General features: G+C 37.6%; 1 protein-coding gene across 2 annotated transcripts in view; it reads right to left on the reverse strand.

The window, feature by feature from the left end:
* The window catches only part of CLCN3 (chloride voltage-gated channel 3), a 79828-nt gene extending 73673 nt beyond the window's left edge, over positions 1–6155 (reverse strand). For both annotated transcript variants that reach the window (XM_006906323.3, XM_006906325.3), the window contains exon 1: positions 5630–6155. The gene's annotated coding sequence lies outside the window, so the exon portion shown is untranslated. The remainder of the gene's footprint in view (positions 1–5629) is intronic.
* Positions 6156–7793: the final 1638 nt, after the last annotated feature.

Below are 7793 nucleotides of genomic sequence, written 5' to 3' on the forward strand. Positions count from 1 at the left end.
TTTTCAATACAGTCTTTACATCTCTTCTCCTTTTAAGCACTCATCACAGTTGTAATATTATACTTATTTATGTGATTATTTCATTAGCATCCACCTTTGCTTCTAGAAGGCATCATGAGGTCTGTTACTGCATCAATTTTTGCTCAACATAGATACTCGATAGTTAGCATAATACTTGGCACATATTATGTGTTCAATTTTTTTTCTAATTAAACTTATTTTGAAAAAAATTGTGATTTCATGTGCATTATAATAAATAATGGAGAGATCCTTGTACCCTTTATTCAGTAACCAATGATAACTTGTAAAACTATAGTACAATATCATGATCAGGATATCGACATCCAGTTAAGACACAGGACATTTCCATCACTAGGAGGATCTCCCCTGTCGCCCTTTTATAGCCACACCCACATTCTTCTAGCCCCCTCCCAGCCCTTCCATATTCCCTGGTAACCCATAATCCTTTCTATTTCTATAAATTTGCTATTTGAAAACTGTCATATAAATAAAATCATACAGTATGTTACTAATTCTCTAGAGATTCATCCTGTTTATGGTATCAATAGTTTCTTCCTTTTTATTGCTGAGTAGTGTTGAATGGTATGAATGTACCACAGTTTTTTTTTACCATTCACTCACTGAAGAATATCTGGCTCTTTTCTAGGTTTTGGCTATTATGAATAAAGCTGCTATAAATACCCACGTACAGGTTTTGTATGTGTGTGTGAAAGTAAGTGTTCATTTCTCTGGAATAAAAGACAAGGAGTAAAATAGGTGAGCCATATGGTAACTGCCCGTTTAGTTTTTTTAAAAACTGCCAATTTTACATTACAACCAACAATGTATGAGTGCTCTGGTTTCTCCACATCCTTACCAGCTCTCAGTGTTGTCACTATTTTTAATTTTAGCCATTCTGATAGGTGGGTAGTGATGTTTCATTGTTTTAATTTGCATTTCCCTAATGGTTAATGATGTTGAAGACCTTTTTATGTGCTTATTTGCTATCTGCGTATTTTCTTCAGTAAAATGACTGTTCGTATCTTTTGCCCATTTTCTAATTAGATGGCTTTTTAAATGCTGTTTGATATTTTAGAATATATGTTCTAGACACTAATCCTTTGTCAGATGTTTGTAAATATTTTCTCCCAGTCTGTAGCTTGATTTTCTTCCTTTTAACAGGGTCTATAACAGAGCAAAAGCATTTAATTTTGATGAGGTTCAATTTATCAATTATTCCTTTACAGACTATGCTTATCTTCCTTCCACTGAATTGATCTCGTGCCCCTATCAAAAACTAGTTGGGCATATTTATGTGAGTCCTTTTCAGAATTCTCTGTTCTGTTCCACTTATCTATGTGTCTATACCTACAGCAATACCAGCCTTGATTACTGTAGCTCTATAATATTTTGAAATTGGATACATTGACTTCTCACACTTTCTTATTATTCAAAACTCTTTTAGCTATTCTAGTTCCTTTACCTATCCATATAAATCTTAGAATAATCTTGTCTATATCTATGAAATTTATATTTATAATATGAATGAATAACAAATGCTTAACAAATTAATGCTACATTTCTCTTTGGAGGTTGTATAATAATTTAAATTCAAACAGACCAAAACTGAATATTTTCTCCAAACCTGCTTGTCCTCCTACTCTCCTTATATGAGTTTACAGAATCACCATCTACCTAATAGCCAATGTTAGTTTTCAGAGTCACTTATTAATTTATTCAACAAACATTACTGAGCACCTAGATATACCAGGCACAAAGCCATGTGCTAGGATAATGAATAAGATATGATCCCTATTCCCAAGGCAGTAAAAGAGAAAAGACATAAAAATAACTACACTATGGTATGATAAGTACCATGGGAGAGGTATACACAGGTATTTTATAATACTGAAAAGGAATAAGCACATTGTCTAGGAAAGTCTGTAAACACTGTAATAGAGGGAAGGTTTTAGCTGAGTATTGAATGATTAGGATGAGTTGACTACGCTAACTATGAGGTGAAAAGTCAATACAGTCAAAAAAAATATGTGCAAAAACAGAGCAGCATAGTAACGAAACCTGATTGGGTAGAGCTAATGGAAGAGGTAGGGTACTAGAGAGTAGCTGGAGAGGTGAATATAAGGCAGATCAAGAAGGGAGGGGCTCGTATGTCATGCTAAGGAACTTATTATCTCATTTACACATATGGGAAACCATTAAGAGTTTTAAAAGAGAAACCACATAATCAGATATGAATTTTAGCAGGCCTGTGCTAGCAGCACTGTGGAAGATAGATTAGAAGGGCAAGAGACTGAAAGGCTAATGGTAGGAAGAGGAGTTAGGTGATCCTTATTAGTAGATGCTTGAACAATTCTAAATATAAGATAGTGAAGGCACAATGAACTAAGACATAGCAACACGGAGGAGTACAAAAAGTTTTGAGAAATATTTAAAATGAAGCAACATTTAAAACGTGGGGAAGAGTGAAGAAGAAATCTAAGATATCCACTAAGTTTCTGACATGACTAGTTAATTCAAAACAGGTGGAAGAAACAAATTTTAGTCTCCTATAGCTTAAAAGGCTCAGAAACAGAGTGTTCTTTCCAATCGCAGGATTATACATCCAAGTTTAGTCCTACTCAAGGCCAGACTACAACGAAGTGAACGTAACTTCAGTACACCAATCTAGCCTCCAAACTGCAAACACTTAATACACCACCAGAATTCAGGGGGTAGGAGGAGTGAGGAATAGAAATAGGAAGACCTTGGAAATGGGTGAATAAGGGACTGACAGCCTGAAGTAGTACACTGATTTTTCATAGCTCCCAACAAAGTTTTGCTTCTCTCGTAAAGAAGACTGGTTAGGGCTGAGGACCATGGCTAAGTGTTAAAGGTGTGTATGTCAGCTATCTGGCTGGCCAGTGAGCTGACCGAAAAGTAGGCACAATCTGAGTGAAAAAAGAGACGAAAATCTCAAATAACAGCAAATACAGAGATGGACAAAAGTCTCAAAAGCAATAATGGCAGGGAAGTGAAACTGATCTAGCCCTTTGTAAAAAACATTTTCACATAAATATTTTAAGAACTGTTGAGATTAAAATGACAATAAATTTCAATGATCATTAATTTATGAATATTTATAGGATAGCTACTAATGTACCAGAAATTGTTAAAAAAAACAATTTTTATTGGTTAATGACACCATATTTCTATAGGGCTAACAGCTTTCAGTAGACTTCAGTATAAGTTACTTCATATACTGTCCTCGAAGAGATGATGTTTTCCTATAAATTACTAAATACCTATATAATAAAAGACAATACATGACAGATGTCACAGAAAACACATGAATTGTTATAAAAGCTCATAGAAAAGACCACCGCCTGCTGTACTTGATGATGAGAAGCCTTCTTTGGAAGAGACACACTTGGGCTGGACCTTAAAAGGTAAGTGAGATTTTATGGAATGGAGATGGGAGAAGAGGTTAATCGAAGCAAAAGTACAGGCATGAATCAAACTATGGAACCAAAAAGGCAACAAATACATTTGGAGATGGTGAGTATGCGCACAGAACACAAGTCCAGTAAAAGGTTTCATAGTTAAAGAAGCACCAAGAAAGAGTTCATTATAGTAGTAGGATAAGAGTTTTAAAGACCAAAAAAAAAAAAAGATTTTTCAGAGTTTCTGTAATTTTACATTATTTTTATAGTTGAAAAAAACAAATGAACCTATGGTGGCATCTCCCTCATCCTATCTTTCCTTCTAGCATTTTGACTAGTCTTATCTACAATATAGTGCAGCCATTCAGAGCAAGAACTCTGAAATCATCCTGCCAGGCTTCAGTCTCAGTTCTGACACTTTCTGAGACCTTGGGCAAGTTTAAATCCCCTATGCCTTACTTTCCAGATTTGTATAATGGCAAAACTGGAAATTACCTACTTCATGGAGTTGGTGTGAGAATTTAGATAATTCACAAAAGACACTTAGGAAAGATTCTGAATCATAGAATTCACTCAATAAATATTAATGCACATTATGTCATATTATACATTTTAAATTCTTGCTGACAAGTTTGACTAGAAACTTAGCTGAAAGTTCTACAAAGCAGTGATAGTGGCCAAACCCCATAGGATATTGCTTTGATATCCGACTCACCACAGAGATCAAATCTGGCTTCCTGAGCAGTCTGAAAATTATTACCAACATGTCACAACAGGAAATGGAAAGCCTATCACCAACATGACCTGGAAAATAGCCAATATACTAACAAAATAATAACCTCAGTCACTCTGTTCCTCTGAAGTGTATATATCCAAAACCAAGTTAAATATTTACATCCTTATGAGCTACATATGATTGAAAACACATGCTAAAACACAATTTCTATGTAAAAATGTAGGTACTAAACACTCACATTGACCTCTTCAAATAATTTGACTCATTTTTCAAGCAAAGAATCAGTCTTCGAGTTACTAAACATGTGGTAATCACATGGTAAAATATATCAATGTAGAATCGTTACGTCGTACACCTGAAACATAATATTCTATGTCAACTAGACCATTAAAAAATCAGTCTTTGAAGAATGTGAAAGGTAAAATGTGGGAGCGGGATGAAATCTGTCATGTATTCTGCCAACAATGGTTAATGGTTTGTGTATACATAACGTTTTGATCTGAGAAGCTTCCCTAGAATCTCCGTATAATATGCTTAATTTTCCGTATAACAATGGTTAATGTTACTATTAACCAGAGGTCATAAACGCGTACCTCATTTGAGAAATTATCTGTAGATCACACATCTGGGCTTTTTTTAGCCATTCGGTGCAAACAGCAGCAGCACCTTTTAGCATTTTAACTCCTGTAAGTATGTACTCTTGAGCTACACAGGTGGTATTTTCATTACTCATAAAGGCATCCAAAATTGACATTGGTTAAATTATTTCCATACCGACCTCATCAAGAAAAAAATCTTCAAAATTAACTCTTTAAAGATTAAAAGCATTTCTGGGAAGATTCAACAATCAATGACACAAGCCACAATGATGCTGTAGTAACTAAACTGCATAGTTCAAAGAAGTTTATAGTTTGCAAAATTGAACTTCTGAATTACAAAAAAAGATTGGCATGGTCACTATTGATTCAATTCTCATAAACATGCATAATGTATATGCAATTACCTTATACGTGCTCCAGTTTTTAAATGCTATACAAATAAAGCATATTATACGGAAAATTAAGCATATTATACGGAGATTCTAGGGAAGCTTCTCAGATCAAAACGTTATATATACACAAACTATATCTTGATATACATGTAAGTCTAAACTAAAGAAAAACCCAATATTTACTTTAAATTTGGGCAAATTTAGCGAAAGTAAACTCCATTCTGAGTTCAATTTTAATCTTTTCCTGGAACCTACTTCCATTCTGTTCAAAGGTCCTTCGACGCTTCCTGAATAGGTGAAATCTGAGAGAATGTTCGAGGGTATATACCTGAACGGGGTAAATTTAACATCGTGTAAGTAAATTTGTTATAAGATAAACCAAGATGACAGCCCTGGCATCACAGCTGACCCAAAATTCGGGAACATGACAGCTAACAAATCTTCACTCAGAACGCTACTCACCTTGCAGGTCAGAGGCATAGCAAAATCGGTGGCTGTTTTCTGCGCTGCCTTTGGATTCTGCATCTGTTTCAAGCCTAAAAACCTAGCTACCCTGGGAGGTCCACCTGAATAAGCTACACACAACGGAAACTACCGCAATTTAAGACACCTGGAGTTTTCTACCGAAAAGGTTACGGAAATTTTAGCAAGTGAGACTTTTTTTGGCCTCCTTCAAACACGGGAGCAGCATTAAGTTAGATCCGCTTGCTTTGGGCCCTAGAGTCAACCTGTTTCTACCCAAATTTGAAAATAAAAACCTCCAACCTCACTTTTCTTCTAAAAGACTAAAACTGACCCATGCTCTAACTCGGGAATGAAGTAGAACGGTTTTCAATCCACCACACCTTCCTTCCTCATCACGCAGCCCAATTCCGGCCGCGGAAGAACTTGCACTACGAGAAAGAGGCTGTACGTTCCGAACCAAAGCCGCGGAAGAGGAAGAAAAGCAGCAGGATACCGGAGTCCGACAGGTGCACCGACGCGTGACGTCACCGCGTAGACGTGAACGGCCGTGCAGCGTCCGGCCGCCCCAACCCTCCTCCTAGGCGCCTATTGGGCAATGTTGAAACAGTGGGCGGGCCGAGGCTGGGGCGCGGGGAGGAGGAGCCGGGCGTGCTGGCGAGCACCAAGGGGCCGAGCTGGCTGTGAAACCCTTCCTATGATTCAGCTCGCGTCCCTCTCGCTTTGCTGTTTGCCCCTGTGGTGACCTCGCGAAAGGACGGGAGGCGGCCGCCTCGGGGGAAGCAGTCTGAGGCCGCAGGCGCGTGCCGCCCCCGGCGTCATCGCGAAGCTCCGCTACATGCCGGCGAGCGAAGACAGCGTCCCGAAGCAGCACGTGAAATGCTGGCTAGCATCGGTTCCGAAACGGAGAAGCAAAAGCAGCCGTCGAGGGGCGCTACTAACTAAAACGTTAATCGAGAGAAATGTGGGCCGTTGAATTTAGACCAAATACACAGTGCTACCTGTGCTAATAGGTCATCGGCTGGAAATGCAAAAGGGTCACCTCACTTTATTTGTCGCTGCCGGTTATGTTCCTAACATACATGTAAAGTAAATCTTTAACTCGTAGCCATTACTCGTTTTCAAAACTGCTTGGCAGTTAAGTATTTTTAAGAAAATATGTAAAAATTTGTTTTTAAAGTCTAATTTCAACCTACTCAAAACAGTTGAATATGATATTGAAGGATTTTAATCGTAGGCATGACAGACTTAGTCACCTAGATTCAAAAATTCTGCTATATTTGCTTCATTTATATTTAGGTATATATATTTTTTTCCCTGCAGCATGTGAAAGTAGGAAGCAGGTATGATACTTCACACCTAGATACTTGAACATGTATCTACTAAGAATAACTTCTCCAACACAATCAGAATGCCATTATCACGTGTGAAACTAAAGAGCCAAGTTATCTACCCTCAACACCCAAAATCCAATGGTTGGACAGGAATAAGGTAAGAGTTGTAGGTATTCCAGTTCAAAAAGCAGAAGAAAGGTAGGAGTCACTATGCACAAATGCACAGCCACCTTTCACAACCACAGGTAATGAAAGAGTTCTTTGTTCCTCATTACATTAGTTTTTTGTTTGTTTGTTTTTTATGAGAAAAGGAAATCCCCTTTGTGATACCCTCACCCAAAATCCCCTTTGTGATACCCTCACTCAAAAAAGTTTTATTCCTTAGGCCTGAGCACCAGCTTTATCAGCTCATATGTATGTTTCCACCAGCTGACAAACCTCACAGGCTAGGTCACCCATTCATGTTCACTTCTGATTCAGTGCCAGCACCAACCCATGAATCAGGTATCTCTGTCACTTTATTTCAGAATCCCTTTCCCTTCCCTGTCACTAGGCCTTCCATAAAATTATAGTCGTTTATGCAGAGTTCCTTAACTCTGAATGTTAGGCCGCTTAAACAAGCAGCCAAAAAACACCGAAAGTTATTGCTATCTGATCCTTGAACAATGAGGTCTAGTCACCCAACATGTGCAGTAATTAGAGGACCATTCAAGTGACCTTTGTAGGATCAAGGAATTCAGCTTCTTGCAATTAAACTACACCCTACTATAGTGAATATTCTAAAAAGTGTTAATCTGGTTTATTTGGAAAGCCTAAAGATTAAAAAGTCT

This window comes from Pteropus alecto, unplaced genomic scaffold (genome assembly GCF_000325575.1).
Source record: "Pteropus alecto unplaced genomic scaffold, ASM32557v1 scaffold50, whole genome shotgun sequence".
Lineage (NCBI taxonomy): Eukaryota > Metazoa > Chordata > Mammalia > Chiroptera > Pteropodidae > Pteropus > Pteropus alecto.